This window comes from Chinchilla lanigera, unplaced genomic scaffold (assembly GCF_000276665.1).
Source record: "Chinchilla lanigera isolate Chin_1 unplaced genomic scaffold, ChiLan1.0 scaffold00025, whole genome shotgun sequence".
Classification (NCBI taxonomy): domain Eukaryota; kingdom Metazoa; phylum Chordata; class Mammalia; order Rodentia; family Chinchillidae; genus Chinchilla; species Chinchilla lanigera.
The window spans coordinates 2,668,044-2,691,196 of NW_004955426.1; the positions used below are offsets into that span (position 1 = coordinate 2,668,044).

The 23,153-nt window shown below is 35.8% G+C and overlaps 2 long non-coding RNA genes across 2 annotated transcripts in view; both read right to left on the reverse strand.

Moving 5' to 3' along the window:
- LOC106148671 overlaps positions 1-10,177 on the reverse strand; it is a 17,456-nt gene extending 7,279 nt beyond the window's left edge. The window contains exons 1-3 of the long non-coding RNA XR_001234315.1: positions 9,962-10,177; positions 3,299-3,398; positions 1,432-1,467 (exon numbers count right to left, since the gene is read on the reverse strand). This is a non-coding gene — a long non-coding RNA (uncharacterized LOC106148671). The remainder of the gene's footprint in view (positions 1-1,431; positions 1,468-3,298; positions 3,399-9,961) is intronic.
- A 6,155-nt stretch (positions 10,178-16,332) lies between these two features.
- Positions 16,333-23,153, reverse strand: part of LOC102006794 — an 88,539-nt gene continuing 81,718 nt past the window's right edge. The window contains exon 5 of the long non-coding RNA XR_261179.2: positions 16,333-16,776. This is a non-coding gene — a long non-coding RNA (uncharacterized LOC102006794). The remainder of the gene's footprint in view (positions 16,777-23,153) is intronic.

Genomic DNA, 23,153 nt, shown 5'->3' on the forward strand with positions numbered 1-23,153 from the left:
TCTCTCTCTCTCTCTCTCTCTCTCTCTCTCTCTCTCTCTCCCTCTTTCTCTCCCATACTCCCCATTGTGCCTGGGTCTACTTTTGTTATCAGGGTAATGCAGTGCTTACACCCCACACCTCACTGAAAGTGTTTGAAAGAATTGCCTTTTTCAACCCCTTAGAATAGTTTGAAAACAACCGACTTTAACTTTTCTCTAAAAGTTTGATATAATTCAGCACTGGAGCTATCTGGTCACAAACGTGAGACATGTTCTATTCCTGACTCAGTCTCACTACACATTCTTGGCATGTTTAGGTTTTCTTCCTCTTCATGACTCAGTAGTTGTATGTGCTCTGAAATTCATCCATCTCTTCTAAGGTCCTTCAGTTTGTTGCCATATACATTTGTTAATCTCTAATGATCTTTTCTATTTCTGTGATATTGTTGCAATCTCTTTTTCAGCTCTAAAATATTTATTTGGCTCATTTGTAGTTTGGATTTAGACTAGCAAAGTTTTGTCATTTGAGTGTTTTGCAAAAAATCTGTAATTCATTAACCCTTTTATTAAATTATATCTATTTTATATGTTTATACACTGAAAACAAGAAATAATGTCGCTTTCTCCTCTCTTTCAATATAAGATGTGAAGGTTTGGTAAATTAAAGGCAAGAGAAAAAATATAAGGCACAAAATAAGAAGGGAAGAAATTAAATTACTCTGTTTTTAAACAATATGATACTAATTGTAGAAAAACCTAAAGAATTTACCAAAAGACTATTCAAACTGATAAATTAATTCAGTAATGTTGTAGGAAATAAAACCAGCTTACAAAATCAGTAGCTTCAATAACAAGACAGTTTCAAATAAATAATGAAAGCAATTTCATTTATAATAGCTACAAAATAAAAACCTGAGAATAAATTTAATAAGTTACAAAATCTATAATGAAAAAAGACAATAGTAAAATAAATTGAAGAAGACAAAAAGAAAGAAAGACCACTCATGTCTACAGATTGCCAGAATTTATATTGTTAAAATAGTCACCCTACCTAATGGGAATTACAGATTCAATGCAATCCCCATTAAAATATAATAACATTATTCACAGAACTAGAAATAAATAGTCCTAAACTACATATGTAAACATAAAAGATCCTGAATAGATAGAGCAACCTTGAACAAAAGAACTCAAGCTCAAGTGTTACAATACCTGAATCCAAGACATAATCCAGAGCCATAGTAAATGAAACAGAACAAAACAACCAAGAAAAGAACATGGTCCCTGGATAAAAGAACATAAAATAATGGCACAGAAGAGAGATCCCAAAAGTAAATTCATGACTCTACAGTTAACTGACCATCAATAAAGGCACCAAAAATCTTAGAGAAAAGATGTCTTTAATAAATGATTGTGGGGGCTGAGGATTTAGCTCAGCGGCACAGCACCTACCTGGCAAGCGCGAGGTCATGAGTTTGATTCCCGGTACTGAAAAAACAACAACAACAAAAAAAAAGATTCAGAAAATAGTGGATATCCAAATGCAGAGGATTGACAATTGAACTCTATCATTCACTCTGTATAAAAATGAACTCAAAATGGATCAAGTACCAAAAAACAATATGACACTACTACAAAAAGCATAGAGGAGACATTTTAAGATATTGCTATTGGTAGTTTTTGTATAACTTCTAAAGTACTGGAAACAAAAGCAAAGTCATATATACTGCATTAGATCAAGTTCAAATAAATACTTGTGTACAGAAAAGAAAACAACAGAAAGAATCAACAGCCTGCAGAATATGAAGAGACACTTCTCAGCCATTTGACAAAGGATTAATATCCAGACTGTATATGGAAATTTAAAAATTTGAGAAAAAAAGAAATATTTCAATATTTAAAAAGGCAAATGATAGGAATAGATACATCTCAAAAAAAAATGCAAGTGGCCAACATATTTATGAAACAATACTTACTATCACTAGCCACCAGAAAAATGAAAACAGCAAGGAAATATCCTCTGAAATTAGAATCAAATGTGTTTCATTTTTAAAAAACAAAGATATGGCGAAAAGGAAACCCCCATATACTGTTGTGTGAAACGCAATTTAGTTGAGGAGAGCAATATGGAAATTCCTCAAAAAACAAAAATATATCTACTCTACATATAGCTGTACCATTTTTTAGGGTATGTCCAAATTAAATTTTTGTAACAAACAGATACTTGCATGACCATGTTTTCTGTGACGTTGCTCAGAAAGTTAAGTTCTCAAACACCTTGATGCCCATCAACTGATACGTGGATAAAGAAAATGAGGCACATATACAAAATGAACTATTATTCAGCCCTAGAGAAAAATGATATCTTATCACTTGGAGCAAGAGTCATGCAACTGACGAACATGCTTGATGAGCAGAGTTATCCACAGAAATGCGCATTTCCTTTCTCATATGTGAAAGTTTTTTTTAAAAAGGTGATCTGAATTTCTAGGGGAAGGGAGGATCACAGGTTGGATAAAAAGAAAGCTGTCTCTTATCAGTTTGCATAGATTCATGTGTTGAATTATCACACTGAACCCCCGTAATCTGCACAAATAATATGCGGTAATCACGATTAGAAAGAGGAGAGCCTTACTATTTAAAAGTATAACCTTTTTCTCTTTTCTTGCCTTAACACATTGAGCGACTTGCCCTAAACCGTGAACTTCTGTAACACTGTTTACATTTCCTTAAATTTGTATAATTCTGCTGCTAAGGAGATCTCGCACACTGTGAATAAGAAATAAATAGGCCTCACTCCATAAATTATTTATGATGTCAATGAGAATTTCAAAACTCTAGTATGATTTCAAGACTTAGGCTGAAAATTCTCTCCTCCGTTTTCTAAAGAAACCATGTCTTGTAAATGTGAAAGAATAAAACAAGAGTCCTAACCTTCAAATGCTTAACAGCAATTTTGCCAAATTCTAATTTAAAAGGCAGCTCCTATGAAGACTGTTTTGTACAACTTGCTATCCAGATGATATGGTGTATTAAATTATCATGGTAATTTTGAAACCAAAGCAATTTATATGATTTTTAATATGGCTTGAGTGGGTCCCAACAAAGCCTTATGTGTGGGGAGCTTAGTCTCTGGTGTGGATGTGACAAGGGGTAACAACACTTTTAAGAGCCAAAACCACTGGGCCATGTGTTTAGGAACCTGGGTGCTGCTTTCAGAGTAAACTGAGGTGGTACTTCTGAGACCTTACTTAGTTCCCCAAAGAATGAGTTATTATAAAACAGCGGGCCTTGCTTCGTTTCCGGCTTTCTATCTTACCTTGTGATTTCCTTCATTCATGCATCCAACACCGTGATGCCCTCCATGACAGTGATCTCAGCAGACACCGGATCAGTGGAGTCACCCAAACCTAGACATTCTGCTTCCAAAACCGGAATCGAAACATAACTTCTTTTACTTATGAAGACTACAGTTTCAGGTGTTTTGTTACAATGAAGATGGACTATACATCAATATAAGAAAATCTTAGGGGAACATAGATGCAAAGATTCAAATGTAAGAACAAGCCACTGTCTCTCTGCATTTTATTTGGTGGTCTCCTGATATATTGATAGTTGGAGTAAGTAGTGTTACAATTTGATTTCTATGATTGTTTTCACACTGTTTTATGAAAACTAAGCACTTTTTCAATTCATATTGTGAAGTTCCTATTAGTTTCTTCTGCTTTAGTTTCACCAGATTGCTCCCCTCAAAGATTCCTGTGATGGTTTTTATGCATATAAATAATGCGCTAGAAATGAAAGGAGACTATGTGACAATTGTATTCCTAAAATTATTTCGTTAGTGTTCATTACTTTTACTGGAGTAGATGATTAAACAAGAGATTGTGAAATGATGTTTTTGCTACAATTTCTTTTTTTGTTATTAGTTTGTATTTTCATGTAAAGAAGGTCTTTTCTTCATCCCTTTTATGTTTGGGGGGACAATTTTAGTTTTTTTCTATATATGCTAATGGAGGATAATACAATTTATCTAAATGGAAAGTTGTCCCCTAAGAAATTAAGATAGACTTGAATATTTGCCCACACTACTACACACTATTAAAACTTCTTTTATTGTTAACTTTTATTATTAAGAAATATGTCCCAAATATTTCCTCTTCAAAAAGATTCAAAATTTTTGAAAATAATGACCATCTTATATGTTTATACTGCAAAATTTATCATAAGAAACCATGTATTGTATAAATAAATTTCCAAACTTCTTTGATTAATTAATTAATTAAAAACTTCCTAAAATTTTCTAACAGTAGCAAAGTAGTAATTTTAAACTTTATAGAGTTCTGTATTCCCAGTAAATAATAAAAATAACTATGAGAACACTAACTATATAAAAAAGAAAAAAATATAGAGAGGTGAAAAAATAGCCTCCTCATAGAAGTTAAACCTTCCCAGTGAAAATGTTGTGAACATTTTAGAAAATGTTGCTTCATAAAAGTCAGTCAACACAAATCAGATATAAGACAGTGGGAAAATAAATTTTTAAAAAGTAATATGAAAAGAAAACTTATATGCTAGTATTAGAAAACACAGTGCATTCCAAAAACTGCATTTCTACATTGAAAAATAGACTGTTTCTTAGGCTCAATGATGTTATGCTAATAATAACAAAGAAAATAGAATTATTAAGTTTGTCTTTTTGGTTTTTCTGTTTTTTGTTTTTTTTCTTCAGGTACTGGGAATCGAACTCAGCACATTGCGCTTGCCAGGCAGGCGCTGTGCCGCTGAGCTAAATCCCCAGCTCTGAATTATTAAGTTTGGAAGCGCCATTTGCTTTTTAATAACCAACAAAAGAAAAATGTAAAAGTATAACCTTACACAAACAACATATTTACCTCATGGAATAGGCATAGATTTCAATAGTTTGATTGAAAATACTCTTCCAAAGAACATATCATGACTTTCATGGCTTGCTTTATGACATAATACTTGATTTCTTTCAAAGAACATGAGCATACAAAGCTTTGTGGGTAAAATCCATTGCAAAAATATGACATTATTATTTGTTGCCTAAGTTACAATTAAGACCAATATAATCCAAATTGGGTAAGTTTGAAATACTAAAACTGAGATCACATGAGATAGCTACAATTTAATAATAGTCATGAACATAAATGATACTTTAAGATAACTACAGCATGCATTATGTATAGAAAAATATCTATGGTTTCGAGTGATACCAGTACCACCTAATTGTAAGCATTATGAGATTTTTGTCTACATCTACAATGCAAGGACAGGCTAAATTACTGTAAGGAAATTAACCTTAAAGATGAGTGAAAATAAAGACACTATTTTTCAATACAAGTTCATATATGTTGTGAATTCTAGCCAAAGGTTGAAAGACCACTGTGAACAAGCTCAGATAATACACTATTCCTGGGTATAAATAGAACTTATATGTGTAGTAGTAATATCTGTAGCAAACATAACAGAATATTTTGCTATATTATATATGTTTATTAATCATAATAGAACTATGAGGAACAGCTTGATATTCCATGTCAAAGTTGAAGAAAGTGAGATTTAGGTGAAAATTGCCTTCAGTAGCATGTAAAATTTATGGAAATCAAAGTTATAACTGAACCACTACAATCACCATCAATGTCAATAGCGATATTTTGCCTTAATAATGAAAATGTTAAACTCTGTACAGGTGTGCAGCTGTGGCATGTGTATGTATTTACGAGTCTTTCAATAGGGCTTTATTTATACCAGAAAGTATATATTGGCTAATTGAAAAACTATAAGAAATCTTATCAGATCTTTTAGAGTGAGTAATAAGATACTGTATAGCTTATAGGGAGATGTAATTAAAATTGAGCAAAGCACAGAAAACTGGTTGTTGAGTCGGAAGTGCAGATGGAGTTGTTTAGCGCTGACTAAATGCAAATTATCTCCAGAATCAGGGAAGAGAAGGAGCCTAATGTTCCAACATTAAAGACAGGAGATAAATATTCTCCACACCTACTGTGTTCACTCCTTCTCCTAGTTGAAGGGAATTACATGGTCGTGATAAACCACACTTCCGCACCATACGGTAACAGCGCTATTAAATTACCCCGATAACTTCAAATCAACATTGCATTTCGAGTGGAGAGCTTTTTAAATTAGGCTCCACGTAATGTTATTGCTCCAAGTGATATAAATATGTAGTGAAGTTCATAGATTTTCTTTCCATGTTGCTTATATATGTCTATCTTATTCATTAGCAAGGTGCTGGATAGTTAAGTATATGCTAGATACATTAAAAATTATAACACCTGCAAATGTTGTTTAATAAATTACTACAAACCTTGATGAAAGCACCTGGCAGCTTTCCTAATTTAGATCTAATCTGAGAAATAATTTGATCACAGCACCACTTAAGCTGTATAGATGAGACAATATTTTTTGGGAAAAACAATAATAATTTAATGATAATTATTGTGGAAAGGCATAGTGCAACAATTGTTAACAGCCCACAATGATACGCCTCTCTGCTACAACACCTGAACCTACTTATGTCTCTGTCATTATTAAATCTCCAAAGAACAAAGAAAAATAGACTTGTTTAATTGTCTTGATTGCAATTCACATTAAATAAGAGTGCACCCCACAAGGATAGGCAGAACTCTTGATCTTTAAAGTTGTTTTGAAAATCACTTTCAGATTCAGAGATGCATAGCTTTGTAGGAAAACACAAAACAAAACATGAAGTCCTTATAAGCCCTGGAATACATTGGTGTCATTTCTTTTTATAATTAAGACATTATATATGCAATAATATATTGACACAAAGGCAAAAGGAAATCATATTTGCGATAAATCAGATAAAGTTTTTAAGTATAAATGATTCAGTTTGACAATGAAGTACAGCAAAATAAATGGAAAAGTGAATGGACCCTGAAACACATTTAAACACTTTATGTTATCCACATGTATTTGTTACTTTTGGTATTTTAAATTTGATATATTAAATTTTAATAAATGTGTTAAGTTCTTGTTTTCAAGATTTTAGTCTCAAGTTTACCTGTACCGATAGCATAGACAGATTAATAGTGTTGCAGCAAATTGTTCTTTTCTCATAGACATAAATACAGCCCAGTATAGGAATATGAGATTTCCTTATTGTCAAGCACAAAATGCTGATGTCTTATACTAGGTTTTTGGCAGTGGAGAGGTAACTAGTGGCCAGCTTGTGGATATATTTATAAAGTATAGCTGATAGATTACTCTGAGAGGATCTGTGAAGCAGAGGAGAGGACCAAAGGGTGACACTAGTGTTTTTGACGGAGATGACTAGATTTTCCGAGGAATAATGGCTATAGAAGAAAAATTTGTAGAATTAGAAATTACAACAAACTAAGTAAAGGTGGCCACAAATTCCGTGGCACTCCTGCAATTGAGGGCTGGGTCTATGCCCTTACCTTCAGCCTTGGTGAGCTCTGTATCCATTGTACCTGATAGAATATGGTACACATTGTATGGCATAAGCTTCTGTGCCCACAATTGCAGATTGGTATCTTAAACTTTGTTTCTTGGAACACTCGGTTTTGGGAACCTGGGGCACTGTGCAGCCTTTGGCTGCCGTGATGTAAGAAGACCAACATGAGAGAGATGGAGTGGAAGTAGTACGGAGAAGGAGATGGAGATGAACAAGGAGGCAATGAGAGGGAGAGATAGAGACAGAGACAAAAACAGAGACAGAGAGACAAACACAGACAGACAGAGGTGGAGAGACCCACACAGAGAGAAACAGAGACAAAGACAGACAGAAACAAACAGACAGAGACAGACACAGAGAGGCAGACATAGAGAGACGCAGAGAGACAGAGACACAGACAGACAAACGCATGTGCGTTGGTGACCAATCCTCTCTTTAATCCTTCACCAAACTCCTCTAAGAATATCAGCAAAATAAAACGGCCATTTTAAGACACATAATCTAGGAATACTCAACTATACTGCAATAGACTATAACAGGAATCAGGAGTTTTGCGCCGATTAATATAAGATACTCCTGCACACTCAAGTGGCAATGGGTTCAAGCTTTTGTGTATTTGGCAAATTTCTGAGGATTGAAAGAGATAATATAGCAGGTCATAGTGGTGTACTCCTGTAATCCCAGTGCTCTGGGAGGCTGAGATAGGAGGATCATGAGTTAGACCCCAGCCTGGGTAACTTGGTGACTTAGCCAAGGCCCTGTCTCAGAACAGAAAGTAAAAACGGACTAGGGAGGTAGCTCAGGGCAAAAGCCCTGGGTTCAATTGTTAGTACTTGAAAAAAAAAAAAAGACAGATAATATAGACAGAGTCTAATTAAGAGCCTTTGTTACAAATTCCTCAACAAATAGTATTTTCCAGTTTATGAACTGTCTAATAGCCAAAGCACTGAGGAAACTGTGTTACAAAATAGAATGTGGCATTAATTTTACAATAGTAAAATATTGTAAAGAAGAAAAAAGAAAAAATGAAATAAAGAATCCCTACAAGGACATCATTTTTTAGAATCCATACTCAGTATATGTTTTAAATATGATAATTTTTGATTAAATATATATATTTAAGAAAGAGCGAGAGAAAGGTTAATTTTATGTGATAAAAGTTGACCTCTAGAAAAACCTTAAGTCACGTTTCTAAAGCAGGATGGAGAAAGAAAATAAAATTGGTAGGCTATTGAACACATGATAGTTTATTCTTTTGTATCAGAAAATGATAGTACATTTCTATCACACCCAAAATAAATCGCATGCACATAACAGAAAACTACACATTGTAAAATTACTCCATTGTAAATACATTTTTCTTATGCTGGAAATAAATTTTAGTTGATATGCATTATCTACTAGTATGGAGTGGAACAAGTTATAAACATCAATTTCTGTTAATTTTTTAATCCTGCAATTTCAAAGTAAAATCCTATAAATAAAATTAATGTAAAATTTGTGTTGCTTCCATTCTTACCTAGGGAATAAAAATTAACATGTCCACATTATACTTGATATTATGAAACATTTAATTTGGTATAAATGTGATTCCATTGTATCCAGTTAGTTTAAAGAGACATTACACAAACCCTTCCAAATAAAAAAATAATATAATATGCGTATGTTAGAAAATTAGTCTTGTACTTCCTGACTGGACCAAGTATCTCCAATATGTCAGAACTAGAGAGTCAGGAAGCAATATTTTGTGTCTTCCTGTACTCCTTTTGAATTCCATTTGAAGTGTTCTTTCCATTACCATAGGCACCCTCAGCCTCCAGGAACTTGCAGTATAGGATTGATATCACACATCAAGCAAAATGGCGAATTCCTATAGGCTAAGCTACTAGATTGAAACCAGCTCCATACAAAAGCAGTGAAGCACAGTACTATTTTCATTATTAAAATCATCTGGCAAATTCATTTAGTGAAAATCTTTTTTGCTTAAATATTTAGATAGCTAAGCCAAAAGTGATACTTTTCCTTTAAAGTGCCTGAAAGCAGCATCCTTCTTCTGCTTCTCTCTCTGAAAGAAAGCTGTTGCCTTACCTCAAAACTTTATTTTTTGTGTATAACAATGAGCCTCATTTCACATTGCTCATTTCACTTTATGAAAAACCTCTTTGTCATACCATCAATCTTTTCTTTTTGTTACAATTTTATTTATTAAATGTGTCATCTATACTTCTCATCCAGAAAGGACTTTTAAAAAAAATCAAGAAAGTAGATGAATCTGAAGTTTCCACAGTGCTATATCCTGAGGGAAACACCACCACTCCATAAACCTTTTGTGGCACTGTTGGGATTATTTTTCAAAGGGCTAACCCATAGAGAAACATGTCACTAGCTTAGTATAAATATATTTTATGAAGAAATATAAATTTAAGCAAAAGAAGGCTAAAGAAATTTATCACACTGAAAATTTACTATGAGAAACAAATACCACATTATACCTACCTTATTAAAATTTCATTGAACTCACGCTTTTTCTGGTTTATCTTTTTTATCTTCACACATTATGTTTGTAACCTACTATGTGTAGAATATGCTCCATCTACCAGAATTCTCTGGAAAGTTTCTGCAGTCTAGTGTTTGAGACATTCTAATTCATCATAGTGTAGAAACTATGACATATTGAAGTGCATCATTTCTCTGGGGACTGTTTTGTAACTTGGCAAGAGGATAAAGTGACCTTTCAGGTCATTTCTATCTCTTGCTTTTATGGTAGAACATAAGGTAGTAGTCGTATTTTCTTTCTCAGAATAATATGACAGCTTACCAGGTAAACAAGAAGCTATTTTGGTATAAACAAAGGTAATAAATGGAAAGACAATACATAAGGCAAAACATGAAAGCTGCATGAGATTCCCATAATAGCTATCATCCATTTAAAAAATATTGAAACATGACAGAGATTCTTTGACTCAAGTAATCATGATAAACTGCAAGTTAGGGAAACTGAAGATGGGGAAGGGAAAATAACCAGAAAGATTTTGAATTGCTTTCATAATTCCTGTCATTTCAAAACAAAACGAAGAAAAATCCACACAAATTTCCAAACTTAAGAGCTCTGATGGGAGCTGTAAAAAGAGATTCTGACAGAGAAGATGAATCACACAGAGAACCATGCTTGGTCCAAATGCAGGCGTTACTAACTTGCAATACAAATCTGGAGCCTAACTGTTTTGAACAGACCACTGATGAAGATCTGGGAGTCTGTTGCCTCATGCAGTCCTTGGAAAATCTCGACACCTAATACATGTTTTGTACGCCTCATAATTAAAAATCAACACAGTCCAAAACCGTTGCATGAAATCTGAGATCAAAAGACCATGTTGGGACAGCTGAATTAGCTCAGCTGCATTTCCTGCGAACAATTATTTCTTATAATTAAGCTTTAAACAGTGTAATTTTGAAAGGAACTTTCCCTACCCCCCAAGACCAATTCTGCTACAGCTAAAAATTTGTGTAATAGGATTTTCTTGGAACAGAGATAGAATATCAGCAATATGACCCAGAACATATTGAGAATGAACTTACATTAGGAAAGCTGTTGTAGCTTTTTGCAAGATGTGTTCCTCTCCCTATTCTACCATATATTGCTTTTCCTCCTGTAATCAAAATTTACAAGTGCTCATTACCACAAATGCACATATCTCTTTTATTGGCTGATATACTGATTCAATCAATGACAGCATTTTCTATGTATCCATCATTTGTCAGATAATAGTGATATGGTGAGAAAGGTGTGGGTCCCATAAATAGGACAAAAACTCACATTGGGAGAGACAGAATTTAAAATAAAATCACAGTTCCATACATTTGGTAGAAGCACATGTGTCACACAATATATTTTTCTGATAGTCGGGACTAAAGCCAGTGCCTTTTCACAGAACTACATCCCCAGGCCTTGTTAAAATTTCTTGTGTTGCAAGTCTCCCTCAGTTGTCAACTTGCCCAGACTAAAACTTGTGATCCTCCCCCCTCAGATTCCCGAAAGACTGCACTTACAGATGTGCACCGTGTCTGTCACTGTAAAAGTCTTACCCCTCAGAAAATGTTTCCTGGAAGAAGTACATTCAACACTGAGATCAAAGAAACACCCTTGGAATTTTCTGAGTGAAGCAAGAGTGCATGTTTTCTCAGGCATTTGGAACAATAGGTAGAAAATTCCAAATGTGTGCAAGTATTTCTATCTTCCAGGGCTTATCACCTATGGTTTGGGCCCAGACTTCTTTATTCACACTGTGTTCAACCCTATGAAGTTAAACCATTTCCCCAGCTCTGTCCATTCATACTCTCTGTCTAGCCTTCTTCAGGACTTCTTTCTTTCGATCGAATTTGACTGTCTCTTTGGAATCATCTAATCCATTATGCATACATTTTAAAATCTATCGAGGAAAGAAAAATGAGGGGAAAAGCCTTCTTCCACCCTGCTAAGGAGTTTGACGTCTTGTGCTTAAGTTGATGGGCTCTCAGTGAAGGGCACTGAACAATGACTTATTACCCTGGTTGCTATGTACAAAACCTATTAGAAGAGATAAGAGAGGAAGAAAGTGTATCTATGAGGAGACTTTGTTTATGTAAACAGCAGCAGTGGAACAGTGATTAGACAGACACAGAGAGGGAGAGAGAGAAGGAGGGTGAGAGACAGAGACAGAGAGACAGAGAAAGGTAGAGACAGAGGAAGATGGAGACACAGAGAGACAGAGACAGAGACAGAGACAAGCAATAAGAACAGACAGAAAGTCATGATCAAAACAATGCAGTCGTCGCACATCCTCCCTGTAGCTCAGGAAAACAGAGGGAAATCACCAAATTCCCCATTATCTCCCTCAGCTTGTCTCAGTGCCAACCCAAGTAAACATATTGTTCAGGAGAAAACGGGTACCATACAGATGTAAGAAACTTTTCCCAGCCACCCTTTTCAACCAACTGCTTCCCCAGTCTCTGGCTAAGGAGTCTCTTCTGATTGGGTGTTCAAGGGTTCTGGAAGGATGCAGAGTGTAAAGCGGGCTTTCAGCCTTTCATGGGGGTCTCTATGTAGATTCTAGCCTGCACCCACCATGTAGAAGATCCAGCAAAAAGAAATATTGACGCTTGGTGTTATTCAGAGAAATAATAAGCACAAGGGGAGGTGAAGATGAATCACACAAGAGCTTCCACATGACATATTGGCACCTAATGACCTTTTAAATGCAGTCATTAGACAAAGGTACCTGGGTCTTATGTCTGGTCCCTCACCTCCTCCTCTCTGGCACTGATCCCTTCTCGGCTTCCTAGCCACAGCTCTGTTGTGTCTTGCCCTTCCACCACGATGTTCTTGCCATAGAACCACTCACCATGGACTGAATCACCTTAAACATAAGCCAAATTAAACCTCTCCTCTTTTAAACCGTGGCTGTCCGGTATCATGTCCAACAAGGGGACAGGTTACTAATATGCCACTTCATGCTTCTTTTTAGTCCTTGGTCTAGCTTTTCCCTAACTACTTCATACCTTGACTTTCCTGGAATACAATTTCCTCAGATTCCTAATTCCTAAGAATTTGTGCCCAGAACCCTGAGGACCCAGTGTCTTGAGGAAGAAGCTATATGATTCCTGTATACACGTTCTCCAGTCCATGTAATTATGTAAGAAAGTAATCTCTGCAATAATTGCTTAAAGTAGATGCATTTAAAATGAGCATAACTTATAATTTGGATCTGAGTCCTGAGTGCCCAGCCTAGTGCATGTGAATGAATAATAGACGCTCAAAAAGTTTATTAAATGACATTAATATTCTCAAGTTTTTTCTCAACTTGGACTCCCCTAGGCTTGTGCGTGTTTAAGGGATGACCAGCAGTGGTGCTCAGTCCCGGGCAGGCCAGCTAAGATCGAACAAGGAATGATTGCTGTGCCACTCTCACGTAACACCAGGCTGGCAAGCTAGACGGTGGCATGTGTGTGTTTGTGTGTGTGTGTTTATACAAAACTTGCAGTTGAGATTTTATTGGGGGGAAAAGATTACTGTAGTCTGCATGTGGAACCTAACGGTATTAAAATGGTAGGGGGGCTTTGGGAGGTTATGAAGACTGCATTTTGATGTCCATAGAAAAGACACACGTGAGGAAATGTCTGCTGCATGAGCAGCTAAAAGATGCCATTTGTAAGAAATACACCTTCATCAGATGCTAAATCTCCTGGCATCTGCTTTCCAATTTTCTGTCATTTATAAATGAACCAATAAAAGTATTTCACTATAGCAGCCAGAGCAAAGAAAAGACACACACAGAAGGGAGGCACAGATGAAGAGGGAAGAATAGATTGGAACGGTGCATCCACAGGCCACAGAACACTGAGATCATGCAAAGCCCGGAGATGCGGGATGGTTCTCCCCCGGAGCCTTTGGCGGAATCCTGCTCTGCCCATCCTGTAGTTTCAGACTTTAGACTCCTGACCTGTGGGAAAATGAATTCTTGCTGTGCTAAGCCCCCTAGTTTGTGTTCATTTGGTTTGGCACTCACAGGAAACTAATACAGGTATTATCTCTTGTGTGAAAACAATTTTCAGTCTTGCAAGTGACCTTTGGAAAGGATTTTCCATTTTCATATCACTTGAAAAGCTACAGAAGGCCTTGACTGTGATGCCAGCTCTGACCTTTTCAGTGAAAGCAAATATGGTCACATGGCCAGTGTTCCCTATAGCTACAGCCCTCTAACTCTCAGTACATGAAATATTTCACTTCCATGCCCACACTAAGCGAGGCATGTCCATTTGTAGATGTCTGATGCATGTAATGCAAACTAAAAGGAATACCATCTTGTGATTCTCTGTTCTTTTCCATTGTTGCATTTATCCAAACATCTAAGTCTGTTTAGGCTGCTGTAACAAAATGCCATCGTTGGGGAACTTTAAAGAGCAAGTGCTTATTTGTAGCTGTTCTGGTGACTGGGAATCCTCAGTCTGGTGAATCATCTTGCTCAGGCGCTTGGTGCAAGCATTGTGTTTCTGTCAGGGCTTCAACACATGACTTGTGACGGGATATGGTCAGTGTGTGAACCAGGCAGGCAGATGCTGGGTGGAAGTTGAACTAGATCAGAGCAGAAGATAGCAGCCCTAGCACACCTCTCAGTTACAAGTAAGCACAGTACAAATCTCTGCTGTGCAAAACTATAGGGATTTGATGCCTATTACCACAGTATGACCTGACTAGACAATAAGGTGAAAATCACAATTGTTATTTTTTATTAAGAACTCTACCTCTAATTTAAAGAGTAGTTTGATAAGATGTTGAGTTACCACTGTACTGATATAGAGATGAAAATTCCTCTAATACTAAAAACAACCATTCATTATTTTAGTATTAGCGGCCTCTGTGTGCAAAATAAGAGACCATCATGTGGACAGGAATGCTCTTTCAATTCAACAGCAAGATGAACATTTATAAAATGTAAAAAAAAATCCCTATTTCCTGGCCAAAATAATTATATTAAATGCAGAACACAATAATTAAAATAAAATAAGATAATATTTTAAATAGAAGTAGATAACTGTATATTATGTGGGAACTGAAAATTTAAGATTTTAAAACTTTCTGTATGAATTGGTTTAACTTTTATTTAACATGATGTTTCAGGGAAAACCTAAGAAAAAAACACTTCCATATTCTAATCTTCAGAGCCATGAATATGTTAATTTACATGACAAATGAGACATTGCAGATGTAACCAAAAATCCTAAAATAAGAGCCTAGCTCCTTGGTGCAGGCCTGTAACCCCAACACTTGGGAGGCTGAGGCAGGAGAATGGTAAGTTCAAGCACAGCCTGAGCTGTATAGTGACTTCAAGGCCATCCTGGATTACATAGAGAGAACCTGTCCCCTAAAAAACAAGCCAACCAACAAACAATGAATAAATAGATCTGAGATAGGAAGATTATCGTGGATAATCTAAGTGGGTCCAGTATAATCCTGTGATTATGAAGGTCCTTAAAAGCTTAGGCAGAAGGCAGGACAACAGAGAAGACACCAGACGGTGGGCTTTGAATATGAAAGAAGCAGCCACAAACTGCAGAATGAAGCCACCTTAGAAGCTACAGGGCAATGAATTATCTTCTCCCCTACAACATGCAGCAGGAGACAAGCCTGCTAACACCTAGATTCTAACCCAGGGAGGGCAATGGATTTCTGACTTCCAGAAATTAACTCATATCTGCTGGTTTAAATTACAAGGTTTTTAGAGATTTTTAATAGCAACAACAGAAAACAAATACATTTGTATCTTGCTACTCAATTGGTTTGAAACTTGTTGAATTTGACACTGAACACATCTTCACGTGAAAATCCCGTCTGAGTACTGTTGTTTTGGTACTGGATTCACTGGAAAGAAGAACTTGTGGGGGCCCATTACCTTGAACTCCCCACCCAATTCCAGCCAAAACACTTTGCTTGTGCTCATTGATTTCAGAGTTTCTCATGCCTCTCTGAATTTATTACTTAGTAATAACTATTGTACTAAGTATCAATGTAGAGGTCAATTTTTATTTGTATTGCTTTCAGTCTAAAAATGTTATATACTACTTCCTGTCTTCCTTAGTAGTTTGCTATTTCAACTTATTTTAGATAATTAAAATGTTTTAGTAATTTTCATTTCAAATTCCCGCCAAAGATAACTTAATAATGTACTAGGGAAACTTTAGTTCTCTGATGTTATAAATTGTACACATCTGACGATGGGATGAAGAACAGAAGAAATGCTTTGCCACTCTGTCCAAGGTGCACAAATTTCCCATGGTTTTATCATTGAAAGCAGGAAAAAAAAAGCTGGATAGAGAAATGCTAGGCTACATTTTCATGACAACATGAACATAATTTAATTGGATGTTGTAGAAAGTAATCCATGGACAGCCATCTTCCATTTCAGTCAATGATCCTCATCATCACAAGAAATGGATGAAATAAAAAGGAATGGGTCTTTCTGGGGTTTTGGTGTTTGTTATTGTCAAGGGCAACCCTTTGACAAGATCGCCCTTGAAAAAGACAAACTTTGTTCCTACAAGAAACTGCAGATCTTTCCAAGACTATGTTTGAAAATGTGACTTAGAAAACAAGCTGCATCTTGCAGGCTGGGAAGCTGTGCAGTGGCCCCTGCCACTGTCACCTCCGCTCCTGGAGATGTAAAAGGAAAGGTGCTCCTCCTCCTTCTGCCTTTGCTCTGTCATGGCTGTTTTCTTGACAACACTCAGGGAGCCAACTGGTGTGTCCCTGTGATGGGCTGCCTGGATGCTTTCCCCTAAAATTAAAGGAAGACAAAAGTAACAAGTTTGCCCCTAATAGACAAAACATAGTTAACTCGTCACGAGCTAAAAGAAATCACATTATTTGTAGACCACTGAAAACATGGTCTGAATCAGTTCTATAAATTCTATTAACTCTTTGTGTTTATTTTGCTTCTAAATAATCCATAATATTATGAAATGAAAATTGGAAGAAAGAGCTTTGCTCCATTGTTATGGCCAGTTTTTTAATAAAAATTTAATTCATAAAGAAATGTTGATTAAATATTATGGAATTTATGATTAAACTATAAATTATTTTCTGATTAAAAATAACTTATTTTCAAAAGCTTATTATATCATTGAAGACTTACTGGCATTATTCAGTCCTATAAGAAAACACATTGAAATCATTGCTTTTATCATCTGACATGTATATTGACCAGAAAACTGATCTCTACTAAAACAATGGGAACTTCATAAATCACCCTGACATGCCCATTAACTAGTCTCTGCCAACCAGATCCGTCAGGATGCTGCCAGCAGCTGAGATGCAGATAGCACTTCCGGCAGGCTCTCTGATATCACTAAATGATGGGATGAATGCAACTTCATTATTTGACTTCCCATGTTCAGAAAATTTGTCTTATAAGAGAGCACAGAAAATATTATTACACCACTTTTTTCACGTCAACATTCATTTCAATATTTCCTAATACTTCTTTAAAGCATGAATCCTTATAAAATCCAATTGTTTAAAGGCTAATTTTTAAAACAAGTTAGTGATTGTTTTTCACTTAATAACAAAATATCACATTGAAAGATAAAAGTCCAATTACATTTTTATTTCTTAATATTAACATGTCCATTTTAGGTTTTAGGATTCCTTGATTATGACTGGCAATATATAATTGGTAACATAACTGTAGATGAAGATTTATACTCTTACTCATTCTTTGTTGGTATCAGTTATAGCATTAATGTTCTCAAAGAAAGTTTTTTATATTTTAAAGAGAAAATAAAAAACAATAACAACAATGAAGCCAAAAACAAAGCAATACAAAAATGATAAAAATAATACATGATTTGAAAGCAAGATGATAGGAGTTAACCATGGTTGTTATATTATATATTGTTCTCTTCAGTGAAGTTGCTCAGATTACCAGATGTAAGAATGCAAGATTGATCAAACAGTTAAAGACAATAACAAGTAATAAAAAAAATTAGAAATTATACAGAGCTTCTTTAAACAAGATGGTAGGAATTCAGCAATTCTTGTTCTAGTGCATACTTTTGTCCTCAACTTAATTGTTCTGATTACCTGGAACAGTTAATGCTTGAACTTTTTTTCTCTTGACCAATTTTGCATGCTTATATCTGGTAATCAGAAAGATTTAATATTTTATGAACAGAAGTCTTAAAATTAGAAAAGTTCTAACAAGCCATGCTTCATATGACTTTGTCAACAAGAAAGTGTGACAGCATAAAGTATAAACCACAAAGGATTTTTCTATGAGTCATTAAAATGAGAATGTGTGACTAGAGCTAAGCAATTTTTAATTTCTTTATAATTCTGGAACTATAGATTACTAAAAATAATAAATAGGTATTATGTTGACTTTCTATAGCTATAACCAGTTGCCTTAAATAAGAATTTAAATGATAAAAGATTAGTTTTTTCGGTCAGTTGACACTAAGCCAGAAACATCACGGAGCAGGGACCTGGCGGATGGAAGCTGCTTGACTTATGGCATTCAGGAAGCTGAGAGCTGAGGAAGAGCCCGGAAGGAAGGGCTGAGTCAATTCCAAACGTTTCTCTGACACGGATATTTTGAATTTAGAGGAGAGCCAGAAGTTATACAACTCCAGAGCTGGACGATAAATTGGATGAGAACACAACGTGATTCTTCTAAGAACCCACCTTTCTGGCAGAAAGCTGAATGACACTCAGCAGCAGCATTGCCCACACTGTTTATCACACTTCATGCAGAAGTGAAATACAACTTTCAGAACTGCTTCAGGAAGTGACAATAGTTATAGGTTAAGAGTGTTTGAGAAGGGAAGGGAAGTAGTTTTGAGGGGAATTAACAACAATGTGGGGGTGTGGTTATGCACACCTATAATTCCAGGACTTGAGAGGCTGAGGCAGGAAGCTCACTGAGAGTTTGAGGACAGCCTGGACTACATAGGGAGACCTTGTCTCAAAAAATAAAAAATAAATAAAAAGCAAACAAAAAAGTGTCTTTTACTGTAAGACATTTTTAAAAATTTAAACATTCACTTTTTATGTATTTTATAATTATATGGAGTCTAGCAGAAAACATTAAAAGTTAATCCTATTTAAACAAGGTAATGACTTCTATCTCTCACAACCCTTCTAAAAGTGAAAAATTCCACAAACAATAATAAAAAGAAATGCTCAGAAACAATAACAATAGGAGCAGAAACAGTGAACAGAGATTTCAGCACGTATGTGGAAGACAACGAAGTAATACAAATGGTGCACTTTTTTAGAAAGACATCTGAAGGGTAGTCACTGGCCAATACTGTGGAAAGGCAAGCTGATAAGCCTTCCTGAAGCACTGAGTTCTAAGAAAAGTGTAGATGAGCTGGGAGTGCAAAAATGGGAGTGTCGGTGGCAGACATTTACATAAAACCATTGATCTTCTGTGTCCCTTCTAGATATTTGTCCCTGCAAGCTGAGAAATCAATAGAAATTAAGTTACTCAAGAATGTAAAATGTTTACTGAGGAATCTCCACACTGATTTTCACAGTGGTTGCATCAGTCTGTACTCCCACCAACAGTGGAGAAGTGTTCCGTTTTCCCCACAGCCTCTCAAGCATTAGTTATGGGTTGATTTCTAGCTCCATATTGTTTCCAATTTTTTATTACTTATTATTGTCTTTGATTGTTTGATCAGTCTTACATTCATCTGGTGGACTGAGCAACTTCGCTGAAGAGAACAATATATAATGTAATAACCATTGTTAATTCTTATCATTTTGTTTTGAGGTCATGTAGTGTTTTTGTTGTTTTTCTGTTGCTTTTGTTTTTGTCTTCATTGGTGTTGTATTGTTAGCTTTTTTTCCCTTTAAAATAAAAAATAAAATAAAAAGAAAAAGAAAAAATGTAAAATGTTTACTTTCCATGAATTCTAGATTGCAAACTGACTGAAAAGTGGCAAGCCAAGAAAATGCCAAGTTAATAATGTAGTAAGCAACAAATTTAACCAAGAAATGTGACAAAGAAGATATTCAGATAACAATTTACAGCATTCTTAAAATGAAGCCAGTCCAAATGTAACTGTGGTAGAGTGCTTTAGGTGTAAGTTTTCCAAGGGAAAATTGACTTTGTTATATCATCTTCTATAATGTAGTGCATGGAGAGAAAAGTGTATGTAGCTGCATGACTAATTTTATGTGATATAAAAATTATATAGAAACTATAGAAGAAATTATGTAATTGTATAAAATTATATAAAAAATTATATAAGCTAAAAAAGAAAATTTAATGTCAAAATAACCAATAAAACTAAAGAAATCGTGCTCTACACTTCACTCTGCATTGAGTAACATTTTCATGAGCATAAGTGCTTATTGCTATTTAATTAAATAAAATATAATAAAATATTTTGAAGATACCTAAGATGTGAGACAAAATATAAACATAATTTGATTCTAAATTGAGATAATAGGACATTTTTACAAAGGGTTGTATTAAGTGTTTGCATATTTTCCACAAACTTGTATGTATAGGTGTTGCAAATAGTAAACACTACTGTCTGCACAGCAAACATTGAAGTAACAGCTAGTAAGTGTCAACTTGATACTTTTCCAGAGGACTGATGGTGTGATGTTTGTTGCTTGAAAGAAAAATACATATGCTTCCCATCTTTAAACTTACATGTAAATCCTTAAATATTAGTAAATAAATTGTGTGGTTTGAAAATACCAGAACAGCTTCTTTGAATGTTGTCTCACTAGGTTTCTGCATATATGAGTTTGATGTTAAGGACAGAGAACAGTCAGCAGGTTATTACTAGCCTAGAATCTATATGTGTATAGTATAGAGGTATGTAAAAGAATGTGTTTTCTGGCTGGTGGCATGTATGTGTCTGTCTTATCCACAGCCTAGCTGGGACATTGGACAGAGTAGCTTGCAAAGATTCAAGAAAATACTCAAAGATAGCTTCCTAGAGATTCAGTGTATTAGGACTTGTTAAAAGGGAAGGACCACGAGCATACAGGTCCAACAACAGTGCTACTTGCAAGGTCCAGTGGTGACAGGCTGGAAATTTCTTTTTCTTTTGCTATTGCAGTTGTTTTTCAGAAGGTCTAGTGGCAATGGGCTGAATAAGTAGTACCCCTGTGCTTCATGATGTTTTACCAAAGTGGCCGCATTAACTAATAGCACTTCTTCTTTCTACCCATGGTCCTCTTCTGCACCTGGTTATCAGAAAGATGGTGCGGCATTTTATAAACTGCATAAGAAGCAACATCTTCAGTTCCATTTATGACCAGAATTTAGGACAGCCTGATTTAGCACGCATGCAGGAGATCAGTTTTTATAGATGATACTTGTTTTTCCAGTTCTCTGTGCACTTCCTATAATACTTACCTGGCCAGTTTTATTGAGGCAAACTCACAGTATGCCTTTATTTGATATGAGTCTTGGGAACTCAAATGGCATCTCAAGGACATAGTGTCAAATGGTCTGGTTTTTCTCAGGAATCATATAATATCTTATAAAGTATTAAAACGTGTATATGGATAGCCATGCTTAGCAGCTTGCAGATGTAATCCTGGTAACCACATCCAATCACATGACATTGTGAACGTAGTGGACTGGAGTGATATTGCATATAGTTGAGAGGCAATCAAAGTCCTTTTTTACTAGCTAATGACTGATGCATATATGGCATAATGATCAGCTAAAGGTAATTACACTGTGGTGGATTGACAACTGGTAGTCAACTTACAACACCCAGATGAATTGAGTAAGCATGGTGCTGAGTGTGGGAGGTCCATCTGAGGATAGTTGCCAGTAGCATAAGAGGCAGAACTGGAGAAGAAGGTAGGATGTTGGGAACTCATAAAAGCTGTTAGGAGCCTGTTGGAAGCTAAGAGAAGCTGAAAGGAGCTGTTGATTCTCTTGGAGGACCTTGTCATGCTGGCTTTCCTGATGAACTCGACTGTTCTCTTCATCCAAGGAGCTTGGGACCCTGTTTTCTGTGAGAATGGCTTTATTTCACTTTGGAGAAGCTCTGGTCCTCACTTTGATCATTGCTTCCTGGAACCAGAATGGTGGAAGATGCACATCTCAGGTTCCTGGAGAAGTTTGTCCCATTGGCTTCCCTGATGGAACTGGGCTTGCCTCATCTTTGAAGGAGCTTGGGACCTCATTGTTCCTGAAGATGGCTGTGGTACCTTTCAGGGGAGCTCTGTTTTTACTTGCAGTATCACTTTCTGGCCCCAGTGATGATCCCTCAGCCTGCTAGCACAGATCCTTTATCCCTCTGACACAGACTTTCTAGCTTCCAACACTGACCTTTGGGCCTTCCCAGTACAGATCCATTAAACAGGCCTGCATGAGACATTGTCCTGGGCTCCTGGCCTCCAGTTGGACTCGTAAGGGCATTGCTATGGTCTCTAAGTCTTCAACTGAGCTCTTGCAGGACATTATCATAGGATCCAGGCCTTCAGCTGGATTCTTTGGTCTTTAGTGTGTGCACAGATTTCCTGTACTCTCTGGTATATGATTCTTTGGGTGACCAGTATAGATAATCGTATAAAATATGTGTCCTGTATTATATTGTTTCTCCTTGCAATAAGCCCCAACCCACGACATTAGCTTTTATCAGTTAAGCTTAATATATTCCTAACCCCTCTCTTCTATTTTGCTGAAGAAAAACTATGGATATACATAATTGCACACTATTTGACCACAAAAAGAGATATTTTCTTATACAGATCAAGTAAAAACTTAGCAGACTGCCCGTCTCTTTTGGCCCTAGAGTCAGGATTATTGATTGTACAATACCAAAGATCTCGCTAGGTGAACCCTGGCTTCCATGGCCATTAGAGAAACCATATCACCATTGTATCTGGCAAGTAAGTGCTACCATTCGTTTTTACCACTGGAAGATCCCCTCATCCTCAGCGAGGTTACAGGCTGCATTTTAGTAACTAATAATAAGCATCCTTGCTTCATGTTTTAGAACATTCTTATCTTCTTTTCATTGTTCAGACGTTTTTCTTCCATTAGTTTTTGAATTGTTTTACCCTTTTGTTTAGATTTCCAGGTATTATTTGCAACTTCTGAGTGTGATTGTCACTCAGACTTTTGCAGATAATTTCTCTCAGTTTGTAGCTTGATTTATTTTCATTTTCTTG